Genomic DNA, 6,822 nt, shown 5'->3' with positions numbered 1-6,822 from the left:
AAAGTTGCAAAAGTTTGAAGAATAAGAGTCTACAAAGCTATGTAGATCAAGAAATATCATGAAGAAAAGCTCCAAATTATCGAAGACTCAAGAATAAGGAGAAACTTTCCAAGTTAGTTATTGTATTTTTTTTAATTTTCTAGGTTATTGTTCCATATGTATGCTTGGGGGTTTAACCAAAAATACCTTGAGGTTAAGAAAGTTTTATGCGGATGGATTCGTAGGGATGCATAAAATAAGCATTGTTCAAAAGAAGTGGGTGACTGTTTATGAATTTTGTGAGTATTTAGGATTGGGGAAGTTCTTAGGAAAAATATAGACACAAATACATGCATTGCAGTCTTGGGATATTGGAGAGTCTCAAAATGGATTGTCTTGTATAATGTTGGTAGCTAAAGTCTTGATATGATTATAATTTGCTTGGGTGCAAGCAAAAGCCAAGTGTGGGGTATTTTGATATGTGCATAATTAACTACATATTTAATGCATATTTCTAATACTTTTAGCTACAATTTTGCTTAATATGGAACAAAAGATACTTATTATGTCTAAAATATGTTTTGTAGTGTCGAAGGCTTGCTTGGGACAAAAAGGGAGCATGCGAGGAGCTAGAAGCAGGAAACGGGAGCAAAAATAAAAGAAGAAAAGAAGATGACTGAAGACAACGTCGTGGTGACATGACCACGACGTGGCGAATGGAATATTTGCGATCATCATGCTAACTTGGTAGACACAAGATTTACTCGAAGATCACAGTGTGGTCGCGGTTAACCGCGACGTGGTGGTAAGATTTCTATAATTATAAAAACCCAGACAATAGGTCGAAATCAGAGAGTTGCATTCGGTTTTCTGAGGTATATTGCGACTAAAAACTCTTAGAAACCCAGAAGAAGATTAAAATTGAAGTGAAGCTCATGGATCGAAGAAGATTTAGAATAATTCAACATTGAACTAGTTGGCTTGCTTATTCAACTTATGTCTAGCTTATTTTACTTAGATTTAATGTGTTTTTCTGCTATAATGAGAGGCTAAATACTTTTTACTTCTGTTTAGTGAATATGACCTTGATCCATATGTGTTGATTTGAATTATTGGATGATTATTATTGGTTTTATTTGTGTTTGATATATAACCCCTAGAATTGTAACATCCGGACTTTCAGGTATATTATTGTGTGTTTAAATTTTGAAATTTATGGAGTGACTCGACGAGTTGTGAGTCCAACTCGCCGAGTAGGGTCAAGTTGCCCGCGTGGAATTAATGAGTGGACTCGACGAGTCAGAGAGATGACTCACCGAGTAGGTGTTGGGCGGAGAAACCCTAATTTCCAGGGGTTGGGGCCTATATAAGGGAACTTATGCCCCCATTTCCGCCTCACCAGTTACCCTAAACCCCTGAGAGAAAACCCTAATCGCCATTAGAGCTAGAAAGTGAGTGATGAGCTAAGTTGGTGGTTGTTGGTGCATTCTTTGAAGGAGAAGTGAAGAGTATTAAGGTTGGGGGAAGAGGAGGCTTTGGATCCACAGGTTCAACAGTGTTTGCTTGAGGTAAATATGTTGACTTGCTCATTTTCTAGGGAGATCTTGATATGGGAGTTTTCTAGGGTTTTCTTCCATTGCTTAGAGTCTTTGAGCTTTTTTGTGTATGATTTGAGGTTGAAACCTCAGATCTAGAGTGTGCAGGGTATTGAGAGCCTAAAGACCTGAACTTTATTGAGCTAGAGAACATACTTTGAGCACCTAACCCTTTGTTAGACTTTGTATTGGCATTTTTGGGCATATATGCCATGCATGAGCGTAAAGGTCGAGACTTTACGCGACTTTGTGCCTTTAAGGACTAGATCTAGAGTCTAGTGTGGTAGATCTGGCCTGGGACGTCTGAATAAGAAATCAGATCGAATGGACTCGCCGAGTCCATGGCCTGACTCGGCGAGTCGGTGAGGGTTTGTCCCGACGAGTTTGAACGTGCGATAACTCGGCGAGTTGGGGGTCAACTCGACGAGTTGAGCTGGACTTTCTTGAGACTTCTGAGGAAACGAGGGGACTCGACGATTCACAAGAGTGCACTTGACGAGTCGGGTCAAACATGGACTGTTGACTCGAGTTTGACTTCTGTTGACTTTAGGGTTTGGTCAACATGAGTAATGGAGACCATGGAGGGGTAAAATGGTCTTTTACCCAATTCAAGAGTGAGAGAGAGAGAAGAATAACATTTGGTTACTTAGAGTCAAGAATCGAGTATTAATTAGAGATATTTACCCTATGTGTTAGGCGGTGGCTAGTTCGAGATTCGAGTTCGAGGATAACTGTTTGCTTGCTTGCAAGGTGATTCTTCTCACTATACTTACCATGAGTGGTACCTTTGTGTGATTGAGATGTTTATTGTGCTTATCTGTGTGTTTAATATTCTGCATTATGTCTATGTGATTTATGCTGAGTATTATTCTGTGCTTATTGAGTTATGGGACCGGAGGGTCCCACTGAGACACATTGACCGGAGGGTCTTATTGTGTTATAACCTCGAGTGGCTAAGGAGATATGTGTGGTATTTTGGGGAACTCACTAAGCTTCGTGCTTACCGTGTTATGTGTTATGTGATTAAGGTTTTTCTCAGGATCACGGGAAGGCACCGGCTTGATTGTACACACCATTGATAGAGTTATGTTTTTGAGGATCCTGGATTCTAATCAAACAATTATGGAGTTGCGAATTGTAAATTAAATAAATGAGATTTTTGTGAAATGTGTTATGAGAATTATGTGATTTTAAATGAAAAATTTGTTTTGAAAATTTTCGGTGTTACAAGAATGTTTTAGTTCTAGTTTATATTGCTTATAAATTAGATTTTGTGTGTTAATTGATCATATTAATTGCATGAATCTATCTCCTAATTGTTTATGATCATTAATTAGTTAGAGATAGAATTAATCACATCTTAGTTAAAGTAATTAAAGCTATTAACTTTAACTGTGTTAAAGACCATAATTAGTCTTAATTAGTGCTTGGTTGCTTAACGTGATCATACCAGAGTAACTAGTATCATTTATATTCCGATTGTGCTATTATCAATTTGGTTTTTAACTTGTGCATGATCATTGCTTTGTCATTCATAAATTGGTAGGCCTAGATATTTGATCATAATAGCTAGATAATTGGTAATCAATATAATATATCCATTAGAAATCAACCATATGAGAAGGTGAAATCGGATTTAGGAAGAAGTATTCTTTGAATTCTTGAAGTTACTTTGTTTTCGTTGCTCGCTTACTTGTTAGGTGATATTAAGTTATTGTGATCTTGAAAAATCAGTAAACCCCCCCCCCCTCCCCCAAAATCATAGTTTGTTTCTTAGTTTAATTAGAAGTAGTTAATTTATTTAATTGAATTCTATTCCTTGTGATCGACACTTGACTTACCTAAACTACACTATAATCTGACTATGTACACTGCCTATAGGTGCATAGTTAGTAAGAGTTTATTAGGTTATAAATTTAAGACTACATAGGTATATATTTATGCACATCACAAAGCAATAGGCTTGAAATGGATCTAAAGTGAAGAAAGAAAACTTAGGAAAATCTCAAAACATAAAGCTCGACACGTTGCAAAAGGTTTTACACAAAAATAAGGAGTTGACTTTGGTGATGTTTTTGCACCAGTGGCACGAGGAAGAGGTCTATGTCACCTAACTAGAAACATATATTGATAAAGTATTTATTGATAAGGTCTTAAGCTCTTTATGGTCTACAAAAAACTCCTTGAGCTTGGAACATTTTCTAGGATAAATTCTTAAAAGGCCTTGGTTTTTTGACATGTTGACAAGACACGACAGTTTTTGAAAGCAACCCTGTAACAACCCGAATTTTCTAACATCTAATCTAGGGGAATTATCAGAGTTTTCTTACAATTTGTGTAATTCTACTAAAATAAAAAAACACTTTACTTCTCAAGACGAATCACGGGTTTACAATAAAAATATACTACATACAAGAAGCATCAAGGAATTACAAATCAATATTCTAGTCTAGGTCTTTGTGCTCCTGCCTTCCCTTCTGATACCACGACTGCTACCTGGACTTGTAAAACATAAAATCTCTACTACATCAAACAAACATGTCTCGTGAGTTATTTTTTCTATATTAACTTATCTTTCTCTTCCTTATCTTTCTCATACTCTATAAGCTAACTCTTTCTTTCATAGCATACACTGTTATAATTTCTATTCTTATCTATCCCTTCTCCTTTAATATCATTTTCCCTTCTCTTACTCTTTCTTATCCTCTTCTTAGGCTCGTCTCATGCTCTGCACATACTTTATTTATGTCTCTTCTTTACCCTGTCTCTTCTCTACTATGTCTCTTCTCTATTCCACCTCTTCTATACATTACCTCTTCTTTACTCTTTCTCTTCTTTGCTCTATCTCTTTTTTCTCTATCTCTTGTCTATTCTTTCTCCTCTCTACTCTCTCTCTTCTCTATTTTATCTCAGGTCTAATGCCTCAACATTCTTTTTCTATCTAGACCCAACAGTCGCATCTCATAACATACTCTAAGAGAACAACATCCCACTATCATTACTGGGCACACTCATCCAGATTTACTCCTTTCATATTATCCCTCGTGGATCCTTAATATTTATTTTTCTCTTGAATTCGTCACAGATTCCTTACTCTTAATCCTTCATGGATTATCTCTATGTTCTTACAAAGAACTCTCTTATCTTGTTCCTCTCAAGAAAACTTTCTCTGTCTTATGTAACCATACGCAATCTGGATTCCCACAACAATCATTTATATACATTCGTAAATGGAATTATCATCTTTTTCCCCATATGGATAAAGTCTCATTCCCGAAGGAATCATACTTTTGTCTCTGTAGGAACCATACTCTTATTCCCGACAGAATCTCTATCTCTTGTCCCAGAAGGAACCATACTTTTGTCCCCATAGGAAGCACACTCGTATTCCCGAAGGAATCTGTATCTATTGTCCCCGAAGGAACCATCTTCCTCTACATCTCTATCTTTTTTTATATGACTCGTAACATAACACTTGTCCCATGGACAATCTATCTCTTTATCTCATCACATGATTATCTAATCTTTCTCTTCTAGTACTTAATCTATATCTGTGTCTAATAATGTTTAAGTATTCTACACAATATCATTAATGTATAGACACACATACATACTCTTATGATTATACCATATATAATCATCTTACATCTCTACCTATAATCTCTTAGGTATCCACATATAACTTTCTCATTATCTATTCATACATACATACTCTAGGTATACTTACATGCTCTGCTACATGTTTCTAACATATACCTCATACATACTATACGTAAATGCTTGGATACATGTTCTTACACGTATATTATTAATCTATCTTCATCTCATTACTTGGGTACATTCACTTAGTGCCCCAAGATTTAACACTTACACACACACACACACACACATATATATATATATATATATATATATATATATATTAAAAATATAAAATACATAATGTAAAGAGAGATTGAGAGTAATAACTCACCTTATTAGTTAGTAAAGACTAATTATCTCATTTTCCTCTACTCTGCCATTGATGCATTCGAGATCGATCTTCTTTGCTCTTAGGCCTAATCATATATACACATACACAAGCATCTTAATACCCGTCTTAACCTATTAAGAGCTTAATGACTCTTATTGTCAAAATGACCAACTAATGCATAAAAACTCTATTTTTTCATTCTCTATCTCTTATTCCATTCCAGTTAATGAAGTAAGCACCCCATAATACTTAATTCATTATAATCTACTCTAATACATCCATGCACATGATATCACTAGTTAAGATTTAAACGCTAGCTTCACATACATATATTTCAATATGGAAATCACATACAAATCTTGTTTAAGGCTTCTAAACACCTTCATTAACACTACTAACAAGCTTTCTTAATCTAATCTAACATCACTAGCTCAATTCATCAAAATCACCTTCAGTAGCACCCATATACCGCACCACGGGGACAAAGTAGATTACTCTTTACTTACGATGAAGTATCATCTAGATCATCGTCATCGTTTTCCGCACCATGGTGATCCTCATCATGTCTATCTGAATTAATAAGGGTATTAATCCTTTAAGTCACAAAGTTGTCCCCAAAATTATAAAATTCCCATTTTACCCTTTTGACCAAAAATGCATCTTCTCATGCATTCTTTCTCTTGAACATACTCATCTAATTGTATCTTAGCGACTTAAACTCTTCTTGGCCATTTTGATGAAGTCACAACTTCATATTCTCATATTTTTTTTCATAATTGACAATTTTGTCCTTTTGGTCAATATTTGACTAAAAGTCAACTTTCTTTAAATTTGAGGTTCTTACAAACTTGATTGGGAAAAATCTTATTTTTGGTGTCTATGCTGATGAATTAGCCATTACTGGGTCAAACACCGAATATATTGTCGAATTTAAGGAACAAATTAAAAAGTATTCGAAATGAGTGACTTGGGTTTACTTTCTTACTACCTTGTAATTGAAGTTTTACAAAAGAAGTGAGAATGTATTTACGACAAATGGCTAATATTATGCAAAAACGATTTTAGAGAAATTTAGGTTACCAGATTGCAACCTAGAAACTTCACTAATGGATCTGAAGTTGAAGGTCAAGAAGGAAAAAGACAGTGAAAAAGACGATCCAACCGACTCTAGGCGAATGGTAGGTTGTTTGAGGTACTTGACACAAAATCAATTAGACTTGTCATTTGTGGTTGGGATTGCAATTCATTTCATGGAAGAACCCAGGGCCGGTTCTG

Source organism: Lactuca virosa, chromosome 2 (assembly GCF_052849685.1).
Source record: "Lactuca virosa cultivar CGN04683 chromosome 2, Lactuca_virosa_CGN04683_v6, whole genome shotgun sequence".
NCBI classification, from domain to species: Eukaryota; Viridiplantae; Streptophyta; class Magnoliopsida; order Asterales; family Asteraceae; genus Lactuca; species Lactuca virosa.
This window is presented reverse-complemented; position numbering follows the sequence as displayed.